We start from the raw sequence: 19,309 nt of genomic DNA on the forward strand, positions 1-19,309 counted from the left end.
AAAGAGCTGTGAAAGTATTAGATTCTGCATAACTGTGCCCTACATTTTCATTCATTGAGAGTCTCAAAGGTCTGTTGAAAAAACTTTAACAAAGACTTTATTTGGGAAAATAAGTTAATTTTTGTAAAACTAGTGATGGTAAAGACAAAGACCTATCATTTCAAGCAAAGGGAAATGGTTTTCTGTTTCAGAATTTTGTAGTACTTCTCTCCCTCTTGGAGTACAATCAAGTGTCATAATACTGTTAATTTCTCTGTGTTCTTCTGGGTGCTGCAGTATATTGAGTAAAATGTTAGAATGTTATGGAGTAGATTACCAGTTTACTTGACTACAAATGAGAAGATGAACAAGCTGCTTTTTGTCTTTACTAACCATTTGTTCCAGGAGCTCCCATTTTCAGGTCATTTTAATGAGTCAATCAAACCAGGGGGCATAGTGGGTGGAATAGGCAGCTGCACCTTGTGCCTGGGAAACATGACACTTTTGGAACGTGGATCTCCACACTCAAAAATACGTCCATGTTATATGGGAATCATGGGATTTCTGAACTGACCAAATCCTCAGATTCTATCTGATCCTCTTTCATTTTAAAGCCGAGATTCTGAAGGTGTAGAGGGACTGCAAGTCCTACACAGACCATGAATCCGGAGCCCATTTCCTGATCTCTGTTCTGCTGATTGAAGGAGAGGGCTGTTGCCTTTAGTCTGGGGACAGGAAGACACCCAGAATAGTGTCTTCCTATCTCCAGACTAAATGGAAGTGCTAGTGAGCTAACAAAATGCCAGTGGGCTTTTGAGATGTCTGGAGACAGTTTTTATTTGTGACAGCTGGGCAAGGTGCTACTGGCGTCTAGTAGGTAGAGGACAACGATGGCAATAAACATCCTCACCAGCACAGGAAAGCCTCGAATCATCCAGCCAGAAGGCCAGTAGTGCCCAAGTTGAGAAACCCTGCCCAAGGGGAGTTGTTGAACTTTGGAGTTGACAAGACTTGGGTTCAAACCCTGAATCTGCTGGTTGCTGGCTTTCTGGGTAAGCTAATCCATCTCTCTATATCTCAGTTCCTCCTCTATAAAATGGGCAGCACCATAGCGCCAATTGCATAAGATTGTCACAAGGGTTAAATAAGATGCTGCACATAAGACGCAGGGATTTGCACAGAGCTGGTGCTAAATCAGTGTTACTTACTGATGTCATTAAAACCTGCAGAAATGAATTTTCAGACTCAGGTAACTAGATGTATGTCAGTAAAATCAAATAATGCCTCTACCCTGCCCTTCACAGTGTTGTAGGGCAGACAGACCCCTAAATTCTGGCTTCCACCACCCTGAGAAATGGCAGCCCAATAGTTTTGTAAGCCCTTCAGGTTTGTCTTTTTTCTTTTCCTGTCCCCAGTATCTAGCCCAGGGCCTCAATATTTAGCACATGAGTAAGTGACTGATGGAGGAATAAGGAAGCTTGTAGAAAGGGTGGCTTCTTGCTCAAATCAGGGAAATAAGAATTAACTGCGTGAACGGGAACCGGTGGCTTGGGGAGGAGCACAACCCCTGTGAATTTCTGAGGGACAGAAAGGGCTGGAACCTTCAGGGAGCCTCAGAAGGTGCTTGAAGTATGAGCTTTCAACCCTTGAACTTTCATAGATGTAAACAAAGTTACTCCCAGAAGAAAATGCCTCTGCTGTGCTAGCCGTTGACAGGTGGTGCTAAGTCATTTGCTCAATGACTTCAGACACGTGGATATAGGAATACGCACCTTTGGAACCTGACCTGTGTTTAAGGGGAGCAACTTAAACTACCTACCTTGACTAGGTAGTTCATTAAGGCTGAAGGGTACTTGTGTGGGAATCTGGGGAGTTAGAGCCAAATGGGAGCACAGACTGAGTAAAAGATGGAAGGACAGATAAGCTGCTCAATTACACACCTCCACCAGGACAAGACTGTCTATAGTAAGGTCGTTTAAACGTACTGTGCAGATACGTTTTAGCCCATGGTTGTTACTTTCTAAAGACAAGTTTATTGTTTATTGGGGAATTACATCACTGAGTTTTTGACATTTGCGGTTTACATTTTTATGATGTCAGCTCTATTGATCATATTGTTGAAAGTTCTTCCGTTGCTTTTATGTTGATCAAAAAGACATTCTCCACACACAGGTTAATTTTTCTCATATTTATTTTATTTAATTTTTTCATGTCCCTTTCTGCATTTAATTCATGAAAACATCAGAAATTATCTGGGGTATGGTATGATTGTTTTTGTACCTTGACGCCCAGCTAATTTTTGTATTTTTGGTAGAGATGGGGTTTTACCATGTTAGCCAGGATGGTCTCGATCTCTTGACCTCATGATCCACCCTCCTTAGCCTCCCAAAGTGCTGGGATTATAGCTTTTTATATATTTCAGAATCTGTTTCAGATCCGCTTCTCTTTTTCCAGTAATCTGTTTAATTCTTGCACCAATACCATGCATTGTAATTACTACAGTTTTAAAATGTTTTAAGATTTATTCATGAAAATTTCCCTTCCTTCTTTTGTTTTTAAACATTTAATAATTATCATCCTATTGAATTTCCATTTTTAAATTATTTGTAAATATATAATGTTACTTATAAAACATATAACTACGTAGATTTCAAAATCTAATAACTGCTTGGCTGTGGTGGGTGGATGAAGAGGAGTAGTCTAGAGTATTTCCCAGGCCATCCCTCTGACATCCCTGGGAGGATGGTAGCACCCTTTCATGTGATAGAGAACAGAAAAGAGGAATTTAGGGGCAGAGCGGATGCTGCATAGGAAGGTGTGGGAAGGTGGTTGGGGTGGGAGATTGATATGGTCAGTTCTTAATGAGGAGAAATTTGTTGGAGAGCCCTAGACAGACATGTTTATTTGGGAGGCATCAGCATTAAGTGATAGTCGAAGCCATGGATTTGTGTGGGATTCATCCACAGAGTGCAGATGGCTCAGGGGTGGAGCTCTGAGAAACACTCATGTTCAAGAGGCCAATGGAGGACAAGGATCCCAGTAAGTAGATTGTGGAGAGGCAGGGTGAAAGTGGAAAGACAGAGGTGGCCCACAGAGGAGACAGGAAGGTGAATGGCCACCCTTCACTGAGAGGGCAGATAAGAGGAGGAAGGAAGAATGGCTGTTTTATTCAACAATATCGAGGCCATTGGTGTAGAGTTTCAGGGGAGTGTTGTACATGAAAACAGATTGAAGCATTGCAGATCAAGAGAAGGCAGTAGAGAGACCTGGCTAGGACAGAGGAGCTTGGCAGTTAGATGGTTTGGCGGCCATGTGTCTCCAGGCCACAGCAAACACTTACCAGGTTGAAAACTGGGAATATTTCCACTTCCTGGGGCTCAATGTCTTCAGGATAGAACTATCTACCTTATTGCTACTTTTTTGATATTTACACTATGACTCCAACTTCCTTTTTCTTATTTTTAGCCTGGTGTGTCTTCTCTATCCCTCCATTTTCAAACCTTCTGTTGTATCGTGTCATGTGATGTATTTTGTAATATATTAAACTTTCTGTATGTCCAGGATTTTTCCTCACAAGTTCAGCAATAATCTAAACCTTGCAAACCAATGGTTCTTTCTTAAGACTCCTCTGACTTGACCTTTCCACAGGTTTCAAAATTTTTTGTAGTTGCTCACGCCTTTGTACTTGAAACACTGCCCAGGATTCTGAGTGAGAAAGAAGAAAAATAAAGATTTCCTGGAAGAGAGCAAATCTTTCTCCAAAAGTGGCACGGAGTCTGAATATAGACTGTCCATGTGGTTTAGGAATTCTAAGCCAAGAGATGAGCTTAAAATATGTCCCAGGTCAGCGAATCATTTGGGATGCTCAGCAGAAGTGAATGCTAACCCACTCTGTAGGACATTTCCATAACCCAAAAAAGATAGAAGTCCCATTGAAGACGAGTTCACAGTTAAATAAAGTGCAAAATGCAGGGAAAATGATGTAGTATAATATGTATATTTAACTCTATCTGGCTTGAGACTTGGAGAGCTTCTTTAATCTAGACAGCATGTATTTCTTCAAAGCCGCAAAATGCGTAACCAGTCTTCTAAAATATTGTCCCTCTTCCATTTTCTCTCTTTCTCCTTTTGAAACTATTTTTTTGGACATGTTGGACCTTCCTGTTTTATTTTACATGTCTTTTCATGAGCTATATATATGCACACACATTCACACACACATACTTATATGTAGTTTTAATTTATTTTTATTGACGTAATACATATGTAATGTTTAAAAGCCAAATATCTCTACAAAACTTACAAGAGTAGTCCTTGACTCATGCCTAATTCCAACTCCTAAGCACAACCATTTTTAACATACTTTTTCTTCTGATATTTACCTCTATATTTACTACAGTATGCTGATGCTATTGTTGGTTTTTCAGGTTTGGATATCAGCTATTTATTTCTTTTTTTAAGTGCAGGGGTACATGTGCAGGTTTGTTAATAGGTAAATTTGTGTCATGGGGGTTTGTTGGACAGATTATTTCATCACCCAGAGATTGAGCATAGTACCTATTAGTTATTTTTCCTGATCCTCTCCTTATTCCCAACTTCCACCCTCCAACAGGCCCCAGTGTCTGTTGTTTCCCTCTATGTGTCCATGTGTTCTCATCATTTAGCTCTCACTTATAAGTGAGAACATGAAGTATTTGGTTTTCTGTTCCTGTGTGAGTTTGCTGAGAATAATGGCTTCCAGCTCCATCTATGTTTCTGCCAAGGACATGATCTTATTCTTGTTTATGACTGCATAGTACTCCATGGTGTATATGTACACATTTTATCTAGTCTACTGTTGATGGGCATTTGGGTTGATTTCATGTCTCTGCTATTGCGAATAGTGCTGCAATGAATATGCATGCATGTGTCTTCATGCTTGATATGTACTCCTTTGGGTATATATGCAGTAATGGGATTGCTGGGTTGAATGGTATTTGTTTTTAGGTCTTTGAGGAATCACCACACTCTTTTCCACAATGGTTGAACTAATTTACACTCTCATCAATGGTCTATAAGTATTCCTTTTTCTCTGAAAACTCACCAGCACCTATTGTTTTTAATTTTTTAACAGTATCCATTCTGACTGCTGTGAGACGGTATCTCATTATGGTTTTGATTTGTGTTTCTCTGTCAGTGATGCTGAGCTTTTTATCATATGCTTTCACTTTTTTTGAAAAGTATCTGTTCATATCCTTTGCCCACATTTTAATAGGGTTTTTTTTCTTGTAAATTTGTTTAAGTTCCTTACAGATGCTGGATATTAGACCTTTGTCAGATGCATAGTTTGCAAAAATTTTCTCCCATTTTGTAGGCTGTCTATTCACTCTATTGATAGTTCCTTTTGCTGTGCAGAAGCTCTTTAATTAGATTCCATTTGTCAATTTTTGCTTTTGTTGCAATTGCTTTTGGCATCTTCATAATAAATTGTTGCCCATTCCTGTGTCCTGAATGGTTCTACCTAGGTTGTCTTCCAGGATATTTACAGTTTTGGGTTTTACATTTTGGTCTTTAATCCATGTTGAATTAACTTTTGTGTATAGTGTAAGGAAGGGGTTCAGTTTCAATCTTCTCATATGGCTGGTCAGTAATCCCAGCAGCTTTTATTGAATAGAAAGTCCTTTTTCCATTGTCTGTTTTTGTGAATGTTGTTGAAGATCAGATGGTTGTAGGTGTCCAGTCTTATCTATGGGCTCTCTATTCTGTTCCATTGGTCTAGCTGTCTGTTTTTTGTATCAGTACCATGCTATTTTGGTTACTGTAGCCCTGTAGTATAGTTTGAAGTCAGGTAGCATAATGCCTTCAGCTTTGCTCTTTTTGCTTAAGATTGCTTTGCCTATTCAGGCTCTTTTTTTTAATTCCATATGAATTTTAAAATAGATTTTTCTAGTTCTGTGAAGAACGTCATTGGTAGTTTAATAGTAATAGCATTGAATCTGTAAATCACTTCAGGCAGTACAACCATTTTAATGATTTTGAATTTTCCTATCCATGAACACAGAATATTTTTCCATTTGTTTGTGTCATCTCTGATTTCTTGACAAGTAGTTCTCCTTGTCAAAATCTTTCACCTCATTGGTTAGCTTTCCTAGGTATTTTATTCTTTTTATGGCAATTGTGAATGGGACTGCATTCCCGATTTAGCTCTTGGCTTGACTGTTGTTGTTGTTGTATAAAAATGTTAGTGGTCTTTGTACATTGATTTTGTATCCTAAGACTTTACTGAAGTTATTTATCAGCTTAAGGAGCTTGTGAGCTGAGGTGATGGGATTTTCTAGAAATAGGATCAGGTTGTCTGCAGACAGGAATAGTCTGAATTTCCCTCTTTTTATTTGGATGCCCTTTATTTCTTTCTCTTACCTGATTGCTCTGGCCATGACTTCCAATACTATGTTGAATAGGAGTGGTGAGAGAGGGCATCCTTGTCTTGTGCCGGTTTTCAAGGGGAATGCTTCTAGCTTTTGCCCATTCAGTATGATGTTGGCCATGCGTTTGTCATAGATGGCTCTTATTATTTTGAGGTATGTTCATTCAATACCTAATTTATTAAGATGGTATGCTCATTTTGAGGTATGTTCATCCAATTCCTAGTTCATTCAATACCTAGTTTTCTAATATGAAGGGCTGTTGAGTTTTATTGAAAGCCTTTTCTGCATCTAGTGAGATAATCATGTGGCTTTTGTCTTTAGTTCCGTTTATGTGATAACATTTATTGATTATGCACATATTAAGCCAACCTTGCATCCCACTGAAAAGCCTACTTGATCATGGTGAGTAAGCTTTTTGGTATGCTACTGGATTCTGTTTGCCAGTATTTTGTTGAGGATTTCTGCGTCAATGTTCATCAAAGATACTGGCCTGAAGTTTTCTTTTCTGTGTTGTGTCTTTGCCAGGTTTTAGTATTAGGATGATGCTGAACTCATAGAATGAATTAGGGAGGAATCCTTCCTCAATTTTTTGGAATAGTTTCACCAGGTATGGTACCAGCTCCTCTTTGTACATCTGGTACAATTAAGGTGTGAATCCATCCAGTCCTGGGCTTTTTTTTTTTTTGGGTTGGTAGACTGTTTATTACTGATTCAATTTCACAGTTTGTTATTGGTCTTTTCAGGGGTTCGCTTTCTTCCTGACTTAGTCTTGGGAGGGTGTATGTTTCCAGGAATTGATCCATTTCTTCTAGATTTTCTAGTTTGTGTTCATAGAGGTGTTCATAGTATTCTCTGATGATTGTATTTCTGTGGGATCATTGGTAGTATCCCCTTTGTCATTTCTAATTGTGTTCATTTGGATTCTTTCTCATTTCTTACTAGTCTAGCTAGCAGTCTATTTTTATTAATTTTTTTCAAAAAAACCAAATCCTAGATTTGTTGATCTTTTGAGTGGTTTTTCCATATCTCAGTCTCCCTGAGATTCTGCTCTGATTTTGGTTATTTCTTATCTTCTGCTAGCTTTGGGGTTTGTTTGCTCCTGGTTCTCTAGTTCTTTTAGTTGTGATGTTAGGCTGTTAAATTGAGATCTTTCCAAGTTTCTGATCTGGAAATTTAGTGCTATAAATTTCCCTCACAATCCTGCCTTAGCTGTGTCCCAGAGATTCTGGTATGTTATATCTTTGTTCTCATTAGTTTCAAATAACTTCCTGATTTCTGCCTTAATTTCATTATTTACCCAAAAGTCATTTAGGAGCTGGTTGTTCAGTTTCCATGTAATTGTATGGTTTGAGTGAATTTCTTAGTCTTGATTTCTAATTTGATTGAGTTATAGTCTGAGAGAGTGGTTGTTATTATTTCAGTTCTTTTGCATTTGCCAAGGAGTGTTTTGTGTTCTATTATGTGGTTGATTTTAGAGTATGTGCCATGTGGCAATGAGAAGAATGTATATTCTGCTGTTTTTGGGTGAAGAGTTCTGTAGGTGTCTATCAGGTCCATTTGATCCAGTCCTGATTTCAGGTCCTGAATATCTTGGTTAATTTTCTGTCTCAATGATCTGTCTAATACTGTCAGTGGGGTGTTGAAACCTCCCACTATTATTGTGTGGGAGTCTAAGTCTCTTTGAACATCTCTAAGAACTTGCTTTGGGTGTTCCTGTGTTAGGTGCTTATATATTTAAGATAGTTATGTCTTCTTGTTTAATTGAATCCTTTACCATTATGTAATGCCCTTCTTTGTCTTTTTCGATCTTTGTTGGTTTAAATTCTGTTTTGTCAAAAATTAGGATTGCAACCACTGTATTTTTCTGTTTTCCATCTATTTGGTAGATACTTCTCCATCCCCTTATTTTGAGCCTATGTGTGTCATTACATGTGACATGGGTCTCTTGAAGACAGCATGCCAATGGGTATTGATTCTTTATTCAATTTGTCATTCTGTGCCTTTTAATTGGGGGCATTTAACCTGTTTACATTCAAGGTTAGTATTGATAAGTGTGGATTTGATCCTGTCATCATGATGTTAACTGGTTATTATGCAGATTTTATTTGTGTGGTTGCTTTTAGTCACTGGTCTGTGTACTTCAGTGTGTTTTAGTAGTAGTTGGTAGTAGTCTTTCCTTTGCATAGTCAGTGGAGCTCTTGTAAGACAGATCTGATGGTAATGAATTCCCTCAGCATTTGCTTGTCTGAAAAATATTTTATTTCTTCTTTGCTTATGAAGCTTAATTTGGTCAGATATGAAATTCTGAGTTGGAAATTCTTTTCTTTAAGAATGTTGAATATTGGCCTCCAATTTCTTCTGGCTTGTAGGGTTTCTGCTGAGATGTCTGTTGTTAGGCTGATGAGCTTCCCTTTGTAGGTGACCTGACCTTTCCTCTCTAGCTGCCTTTAACACGTTTCCTTTCATTTTGACATGGAGAATCTGATGATTATGTGCCTTGGGGATGATCTGAAATATCATACTGGGGTTCTCTACATTTCATACATTTGAATGTTGGCCTCTCTGGCTAAATTGGGAAAGTTCTCATGGATGATATCCTAAAATATGTTTTCCAAGTTGCTTACACTCTCCCCATCCCTTTCAGGGACACCAATGAGTCATAGATTTGGTCTCTTTACATAATCCTACATTTCTCAGATGTTTTGTTTGTTCCTTTTCATTCTTTTTTCTCTATTCTTGTCCTACTGTCTATTTTTCAGAAAGCCAGTCTTCAATCTCCAAGAATCTTTCCTCTGCTTGGTCTATTCTGCTACAAACACTTGTGATTGCATTATGCAATTTTTTTTTTTTTTTCCAGCTCTATCAGATTGGTTCCATTCCTGTCCATACTGGCTGTTTTGTCAGTTAACTCCTGTATTGTTTTATTGTGATTGGGTTCAGTGTTCTCCTGTATGTTAATAATTTTTTTCCCATCCATATTCAGAATTCTGTTTCTGTTATCTAAGCCATCTCAGTCCAGTTCAAAACCCTTGCTGGAGAGGTGGTGCAGTTGCTTGGAAGAAAGAAGGCATTCTTTTTTTTAAGGTTTCAGAGTTCTTGCAATGGTTCTTTTTCATCTCTGTGGGCTGATGTTTCTTCAATCTTTAAAGTTGCTAACCTTTGGATGGCTTTTCTTTTATCCTATTTGATGACCTTGAGGGTTTGATTATGGTATAAGGTAGATTCAGCTGACTGACTTCATTTCTGGAAAACTCCCAGACTCCCAACTGCTCAGCTCCCAACTCCTGGACCGTGTGATCTAAGTCTGAGGAATGTGTATCAGGCCTGATTTTGTTCTCTGGCTTCTCGAGGTTTGAAATTCACTGCACTGGGGCGGGGCGGGGGTGGGGTGGGAGGAAGTGCTGTCTGATCACTGGTCACTACACTCTAATGAGTGGTGTCTGCCAAAGCATTTCATAGTGTTGTGGGAATAGGATCCATTTGTGTTCTCATACGCCAGCAGCAGCAGCAGCAGCAGCAACAGGATTGCAGAGAGGTGTACTCTTGTCAGTTGTGGCAGGGTGCTATTGGGTGCCTGGGTACCTGCCTCTGTGTGGGCATTTACCACAGTGGTGGAGGCATCATGGCTGAGCAAGGTAGAGGGGCCCCTGTTAGTGATTGTGTATGTATTCAGGCTGGTGGTGGTGGTGACAGAGGGGTGAAAGGAATAGGTCTGTGTGTGCTCTCTGTGAGCCAGAGGCAGGGGTGGTGGCTCAGGGTAGGGGAGGGTCTGCTATTCTCTGTGCCTAGTTTTACTTCTGCAGCAGTGTTGGTGCAAGGGAAGAACACTGGCAGGGGCAGAACACTGCCTGCCAGGGCTCCGACTGCAATGGCCATCTGGCATTGGGAGTGGGAGCAGGCTGCACTCCCGCTGCAGCAATGGCAGAGCAGGGTGCATGTACCCATGCATGCTGGAGGGGCAAGGAAGGTAAAACTCACCTGCCCACGCATGCACCAGCAAAGTGATATGGGAGGTTAGTGTGGGCCTGGGAGGAAGCTGCAGTGTGGGGAGGGAGGGAGTGAGCTGGTGTGTGGCCATGGGGTCCGCCACGCTGGAGCTCTCCACTGGTCAGGCATGGCCCACCACTACAGGAGCTATGATGTGGCCCCCAGGGCACCCTAGGTTGCCCTGCAAGCAGGCACAATGAGTCTGGGGTCCTGAGAGAGGCCAGCAGACCCAGGGGTGCTCAGGTTGAACCAGGCCCATCTGATGGAAAAGACCGCCAGGCAGAGTTCAGGTCTGACAGTTATCCTAGGGCTAAAGCCTCCTATGGGAGCAAGTTGAGCCTAGGGGGATGATCATCCCTGGCTATCCTCTGCACCAGCTGCTCCCACACCAAGCCCTCTGGGCCTCACGTCATCTGGCTTGCTGTTCCTACCACTTCTCTAAGCAGCTCTCGCCGCCAACTCCAGTGTCCATGGTGGTCGAGGGGTTTCCTCCTGCTGGGGTTCTATAGGCCCCTGGAGAGAGAGGGTTGCTCCTTGCCAGTTCAGCTCACTTGTTTCCCTGGAGTTACTGGGGGCCAAGAAAGAGTCCCAGGGCATGGTAGCCCCATGCAGAGTTCTCAGCTTCCTCTCTCTTCAGCCCAGCTTCTGTGGTCTTCCCTCCATCCACTCTCAGTGCCTTCTCTCTGAAGATCTGTTAGGAGTGTGCCAATCGTCTTGGTCCCTTGTCATGGCTGTTCTGCCTAGCTCCATCTACTTGGCCATCTTGACCTCTCCCAGATTTCTTACTATAGAAACCTTAGCTCTTTTTTACACTTTTTTTGACAGCACTCCTCTTCCCTCTGTTATCTTTTGAACTTTTTCAGTTTTTCTTTCTATTGTCATATTCTTATTTTCTAGGAGATTATTTTTGTTCTCACATTGTTTCTTTTTAAATTATCTCCTGTTTTTGTTTCATGCATGTGCTGTCCTTTCTCATAACTCTGAAGATATTATAGTTGTTTTTTGCTTCTTTTTCTGTTTCTTCTGCTTCTGTGCATCGCTTGTTTCCTCAGAATTGTTTTACTTTCTTTAGACACAGAGTCTCTAATTAGCTTTTTAAATCTCACTTTAAAATATGCACCCCAAATTAACAGACATTTGAAGAATGTGTTTTTATATTTAAAAAAAGAGTAGATAAAACTATAGAACACTAAGAAAAGAAATTGAAGAGGACACCAAAAATGGAAAGATATTCCATGTTCATGGATTGGAAGAATCAATATTGTTAAAATGTCTATATTGCCTAAAACAATCTACAGAGTCAATGAAATTCCTATTAAAATACCAAATAAAGTCTTCACAGAAATAGGAAAAACAATCCCAAAATTTATACAGAACCCCAAAAGACCCAGAATAACCAAAACTATCCTGAGAAAAAAGAACAAAACTGGAGGAATCACATTACCTGACTTAAAATTATACTACTAGCTATAGTAATCAAAACAGCATGGTGCTGGCATTAAAACAGACACATAGACCAATGGAACAAAATAGAAAACCCAGAAACAAATCCACACACCTACAGTGAACTCATTTTCAACAAAGGTGCCAAGAACGTATATTAGGAAAAGGACAGTCTGTGATAAATGGTGCTAGGCAAACTGGATATCCACATGAAGAAAAATGAAACTAGACCCATATCTCTTGCCATATACAAAAATCAAATCAAAATGGATGAAAGACTTAAATTGAGGACCTCAAACTATGAAATTACTAAAAGAAAATACTGGAAAAACTCTAGGAATTGGTCGGGGCAAAAATTTCTTGAATAGTACCCCAGAAAGCGCGGGCAACCAAAGTAAAAATGGACAAATGAGATTACATCAAGTAAAAAAGCTTCTGCACAGCAAAGGAAACAATCAACAAAGTGAAGAGACACAGAGTGGAAGAAAATATTTTAAAACTACCTATCTGACAAGGGATTAATAACAAGACTATATAAGGAGCTCAAATAACTCTATAGAAAAATTCTAACAATTCAATTCAAAAATGTGTAAAAGATTTGAATAGATGTTTCTCAAAAGAAGGCATGCAAATGGCAAACAAGTATATGAAAAGGTGCTCAGCATTACTCCTTACAGAGTGTTTTTGCATCTGTCTTTGCTGGTAACCACAGAGTTTCACTTTTCTGAGATTGCTGTTGTTATTTTTTGAGATTCCTGCACTATTTGAATAGTGTACAATTAAACTGCACACCTATACTGTGTACAAAATTACTGTTTTGATTTCTCAAACTTGAGACTTTAAAATTATTTTTCACCCACATCCACAGGCAGAGATAAGCCTCCTTTACACTTTCTTGGGTGGTTAGGAAGATAGTTCTCATTACTTTTTGTGCTGATTATTAAGCTACAGGCCCTCAACTTTAACCCCTCCTTCCACACTCCGTCTTATGATGCCAGGGCTGCGATTCTACAAAACACATTTCCCCTTTGCCATGTGGCTGTCTTTTAGCTTTTGCCAATAGGGGGTTCCACATGAGGGGGGAAGACAGGAGTGAGAAAGGACTTGCCACTTCCTGTTTGTTTGCTGTTCCTGAAGCATCACCCTGATGATGGTCCACCGGTCCAACAATGGCAATGGTTCCAGTTCTTGGCTTCTTTACACCGTCAGTGCCAGCCTCATTTCATCCCATCTCCAGAGACAGCGGTACCAGCTGAGCAGCACTCCCTCCTTAGAGGTCTGGGTCTTAGTTCTGTGGGGACCCTCCTCCAAGGTTCTCATGACTACACACCTGGGCAAGAACACATAGGTCCAATAACTCTGTGGTAGGCAGCTTCTAAAATGGCCCCAAATCCTCTCTGTCTCTGGGTATTTATGCTCTTGTATAACTCCTACCCCTTGAGTGTGGCTAGACCTAACAAAAAATAAAATATGGCACAACCAATGGGATGCTGCTTCTGATATTAGGTTACAGAAGGACTCTGGCTTCCATCTTGCCCTCTCTTGGCTCTTGCTTGCTCTGATGGAAACCACCTGCCAAGTTGCAAGATGCCTTATGGAGAGGCCCAGTGGTGAGAAGCCGAGGGAAGCTTCTGGCCAATACCTAGAAATGAGTTGAGGCCCTCAGGCCAACAGCTTGTGAGGAACTGAATCCTGCCAACAGCCCCACGAGTGGGCTTGGAAGTGGATGCACCCCCATAGGACACCTGAGTACAGCCTTGTGAGAGACTCTGAGTCTGAGGACCCAGCTAAGCCACATGAGGATGTTTCACCCACAGAAACTGTGAGATAATAAATGTTTGTGGTTTAAAACTGTAAAGTTTTGGAATAATTTTTACACAGCCCTAGATAACAATACAACCTCATTTCTGACAACAGAATAACTTTTGAATGGAGGCAGAAGATCTTCAAAGGTGCTGACTTTATGTGAGGCTGGCAACTCTCTCTAGCTCCCACGGGTCTAAGACCTCATCACCTCTCCCAACGTGGCCAATAAAACCCTGGCCCTGAGCTGTTGGTGCTTTTGTCTAACATCTGTATCTCCAGGGCGTCATCTCCCTGCAAGCTCCCTCTTAGTTTCTGGCTGTACCTGAAAATTTCCCTTACTTTTAAACTTAACTGTGTACTTTTAAACATTTTGTAATATTTATCCAGAATTTATCTGTGTTTTAGGAAGAAATGGATGTCCCCATCAGCTCAGTTCTCCCCATTGCCAGAAATCCAAAGGCAAGCAGAAGTCTCCGGACAGTCATACACAGGATAATTAAACCCAGGGAGTCTCTGTATTTTAATTCTCAGTATTGAAATGGATTGATCTTTACCAGTTGTTAAAACACAAACTTTAGTTCATAATATAAATGATCTCCCTGGGTGAATGCCATTAGGGTAATCGGGTAGCTTAATTGCTTCCTCCCTGATGACTTACAACTTGGAAGAGATAGGAAAGTAGGGTATCAAAACAAATACTTGAAGGCCAAAGATAAAAAATGTTAATAATTAGTAACAGCTAGAAGCAAAGTTAAGTCTCAGTGGGCCCATAATGCCAGCTATTTAATGCAAATTAACAAATGGCATTTTAATGTAAAGGACTTGAAAGCTAATATTCTAATTTTCCAAGTAAGATCAATAATTCAACAAACAATAACGTGTTCGAAGAAGGAATTTAGAATTAGAACAATAACTTTATTTCAGAGATAAGTGAAATGCTACGTGAAGTTTATATTTGTGGATCCAAAATTAGACTAAATTAGAGTCAGGTGCCACATGCATTGGAAAGAAGGCCTCATAAAAATGAAAAGTGTGAGCATTAGTTGAACACAGAGTGATAAAATTTTGTGATATAACACTAGATAATGAGATGCTCTCATTTCTTTGACAGATTATGAAGGATAATTCTGAATTAAAGGGTGTTGTTTTGAATTCTTGTTTCTTGTGTTTTAAATAAAAGTTTAGTCAATGAATAATGAAACAGCATTCCAACTTCTGACACTGGGTTGCTCTGGATAAATAATTTTGACTTGAGGTATAAAAACACACCCCTATATCCAGACTGTAAAATCGCCGTGGCCAGGAATGACATGATTTTAGCATCTAGTTTATACAAGGTGCTAAATAAAACCACACAAAGTTGATAACTTCCATTTGTGTAGGACCTTGTAGTGGACAAACACATTCTCATACTTTCTGTCCTTTGATCCCTAAAACAAGCCTGCATGGTAGATGCTCTTAGCCTCATTTGGTAGGTGAGGGAATTGAGAAATTATTATTTACCCGAGTCATACAATTTGCAAATGAAGGATTCCTCCCTGGACCTTTGCAGTGTGTTGCTGTATGTGGAGTAATTTTTAAAAAATTATTTGTGGGGTACATGTGCAATTTTGCTGCATGCATAGATTGTGTAGTGATGAAGCCAGGGCTTTTAGGGTACCGATTACCTGAATAACATACATCGTACCCATTCACTAATTTATCATCCTCTCCGCCTCACCTTCTCACCCTTCCAAGTTTCCGTGATCTATTATTCCACTCTGTATGTCCATGTAAACACATTTTTTAGCACCCACTTAGGAGTGAGAACGTGTGATATTTGTCTTTCTGTGCTTGGCCCCAAATAATGACCTCCAGTTCCAACCATGTTGCTGCAGGAGACTTGATTTCATTCTTTTTTATGGCTTTTCACTCCATGGTGTGTATTTACCACATTTTCTTTAATCATTCATCTGCTGATGGACCTTAGGTTGATTCCATGTCTTTGCTCTTGTGACTAGCATTGCAATAAACACATGAGTGCAGGTATCTTTTTTAATATAATGATTTCTTTTCTTTTGGGTAGACACCCGGTAGTGAGATTGCTGGGTCGAATGGTAGTCCAACTTTTAGTTCTTTGAGAAACCTCCACAATGTTTGCCACAGAGGCTGTACTAATTTATATTCCCACCAGCAGTGTATACGAGTGACTTCTACTGCCGTAGACACTCAGTTCCTCCAGCTGTGTCTGTGCATTTGATCTCCATAATGGCTGGCAAAGCCAGATGAGTGCCCCCCTTTATCATCTTCACTGCTGTCAAGTGTGTTTGGTCCTGCAGCTGCCCTAGCACTTGTTTATAGTCTTTTGTTTTGAATGTGTTATTTATCAGACAGAATTCATATCCAACTTCAATCACGGTGAACTACAAATACCTTCTTTTGTGGCACGTTCTCTATCCTCCTCCCACCCCGGTATTATTTTCTTACTCTAGTTAAAAAAAGAAAAACTTTGTATTGAAGTATACCATGCATACAAAAAAACTCTATGCAATAAATAAATTTTCAGCAATGGAACATACCCATATATTCAGGGCCCAGCGCAAGAAAAAAGTTACTAGCCCTCCAGAAACACCCCTGTATCCCCTCTGTTAGCACCTGCTCTAAAGGTAATGGTCTAATTTCTAATGGCCTACATTAATTTGGCCTATTTACATAGTTTATATGAATGAAATCTTTCCTGTCTGGCTTTTTTTGTTCAACAATATGTTTGAGAGACTTGTCCATGTCGTAGAATGTAGTTGTATGATGTCTGTTTGTTTTCAATGCTGCATAATATTCCATTGTGTGGACTCTATGATTTTATTAAAATATTATTACATATAAAATATCATAATATACAAAAGAGTAGACATATATTCTAGAATAACCATATTTATCCATTTTATAGCTGATGGGTGTTTGGGTGGTCTCTTATATTTGGCTATTATTCGTAGTCCTGATCTGAACATTCTAGTACAGGTTTTTTGATGAACTTAAATATGTAGTTTTTTGTGGTAAGAATGACTCAATTTTTGTATCCTGATATTCTTCCACTGGCAGAAACAAAAATATATAAAGAGCATAATTTTTCCTTGATACATTTTATGTTAATGTTAATAACCTAAATCACATTTTCTGGAAAGTTAAGATTGCTAGTAACAAACATGCCTCATTTGTTTAAAATTTGCAACAATTCAGACTGAAGCTCAACTGATGTCTCCTATTTAGCAAACATTTTCTTTTAAAATAGCATCAATTAATATTTTAATATAAAGCATATAGACCGGGCAAGGTAGCTCATGCCTATAATCCCAGCACTTTAGTAGGCAGAGGCAGGCGGATCACCTGAGGTCAGGAGTTGGAGACCAACCTGGTCAATATGGTGAAATCTGTCTCGACTAAAAATACAAAACTTAACCGGTCGTGGTGTGCACACCTGTAATCCTAGCTACTCAGGAGGCTGAGGGAGGAGAATCACTTGAACCTGGGAGGTGGAGGTTGCAGTGAGCCCAGATTGTGCTACTGCACTCCAGTCTGGGTGACAGAGCGAGACGCCGTCTAAAAAAAAAAAAATATATATATATATATATTATATATATATATTATATATATATATATAAATACATATAATATATTATAATATATTATATAATATATTATAATATATAAAATATATATATAATATATATGGGATATATTTCAAATACAAGATCTGGTCATGAAATGCTTTAGAAACTACATTTACGTATATAGCTCACAAGATAATTACAAATGGATCTTATTTAAATATGAAAACTAGATATCCAAGGAAGCATCCTTTATAATAAACTTGTTAGTCAACCTGAATTGGCCATACTTAAAAATGGACAATTTCTTTTATTTTTTTGACACAGTCTTGCTCTGTCACCCAGGCTGGAGTGCAGTGGCGCTATCTCAGCTCACGACAACCTCCATTTCCTGGGTTCAAGTGATTCTCCTGCTTCAGCCTCCCAAGTAGCTGGGATTACAGGCATGCATCACCACGCCTGGCTAGTTTTTGCATTTTTAGTAGAGACGGGGTTTTGCCATGTTGGCCAGGCTGCTCTTGAACTCCTGACCTCAGGTGATCTGCCTGCCTCGGCCTCCCAAAGTACTGGGATTACAGGTGTGAGCCACCGTGCCTGGCCAAATAAACAGACAATTTCTTTTTTTTTTTTTTTTCCAAGTTGGGTGTTTTTTTTCCTGTTTATTGAAATAACCTTGCAGTGTTTCTGTTTTGCAAGAACCTTGCAAGTATAGGATGACCATATGAAAACCCTGCTGGAAATGTATCATGTGCAAATTTTCACTTCAAAGCAAATGGAATGCAAAACGATGTGGAAATAATTCCCTGACATTTAATAAGCCTTTAGAGTCATTGAAATCAAGTGGCATACTTACAATATACTATATTTAAAAATAAAATATATGGGTTTCATGCAATTCTTTAAGTGAAAAACTATTCAACATATCAATTTTATTCCTTATACTCAGAATCACTTCAGTCTTATTAAGTAGTATATTCTTTTTTTTAAATTTTATTATACTTTAAGTTCTAGGGTACATGTGCATAACGTGCAGGTTTGTTACATATGTATACTTGTGCCATGTTGGTGTGCTGCACCCATCAACTTGTCAGCACCCATCAACTCATCATTTACATCAGGTATAACTCCCAATGCAATCCCTCCCCCCTCCCCCCTCCCCCCTCCTCCCTCCCCATGATAGGCCCCGGTGTGTGATGTTCCTTTTCCCGAGTCCAAGTGATCTCATTGTTCAGTTCCCACCTATGAGTGAGAACATGCAGTGTTTGGTTTTCTGTTCTTGTGATAGTTTGCTGAGAATGATGTTTTCCAGCTGCATCCATGTCCCTACAAAGGACACAAACTCATCCTTTTTTATGGCTGCATAGTATTCCACGGTGTATATGTGCCACATTTTCTTAATCCAGTCTGTCACTGATGGACATTTGGATTGATTCCAAGTCTTTGCTATTGTGAATAGTGCCGCAATAAACATACGTGTGCATGTATCTTTATAGCAGCATAATTTATAATCCTTTGGGTATATACCCAATAATGGGATGGCTGGGTCATATGGTACTTCTAGTTCTAGATCCTTGAGGAATTGCCATACTGTTTTCCATAATGGTTGAACTAGTTTACAGTCCCACCAACAGTGTAAAAGTGTTCCTATTTCTCCACAGTCTCTCCAGCACCTGTTGTTTCCTGACTTTTTAATGATTGCCATTCTAACTGGTGTGAGATGGTATCTCATTGTGGTTTTGATTTGCATTTCTCTGATGGCCAGTGATGATGAGCATTTTTTCATGTGTCTGTTGGCTGTATGAATGTCTTCTTTTGAGAAATGTCTGTTCATATCCTTTGCCCACTTTTTGATGGGGTTGTTTTTTTCTTGTAAATTTGTTTGAGTTCTTTGTAGGTTCTGGATATTAGCCCTTTGTCAGATGAGTAGATTGCAAAAATTTTCTCCCATTCTGTAGGTTGCCTGTTCACTCTGATGGTAGTTTCTTTTGCTCTGCAGAAGCTCTTTAGTTTAATTAGATCCCATTTGTCAATTTTGGCTTTTGTTGCCGTTGCTTTTGGTGTTTTAGACATGAGGTCCTTGCCCATGCCTATGTCCTGAATGGT

The sequence above is a fragment of the Rhinopithecus roxellana genome, chromosome 3 (genome assembly GCF_007565055.1).
Source record: "Rhinopithecus roxellana isolate Shanxi Qingling chromosome 3, ASM756505v1, whole genome shotgun sequence".
Classification (NCBI taxonomy): domain Eukaryota; kingdom Metazoa; phylum Chordata; class Mammalia; order Primates; family Cercopithecidae; genus Rhinopithecus; species Rhinopithecus roxellana.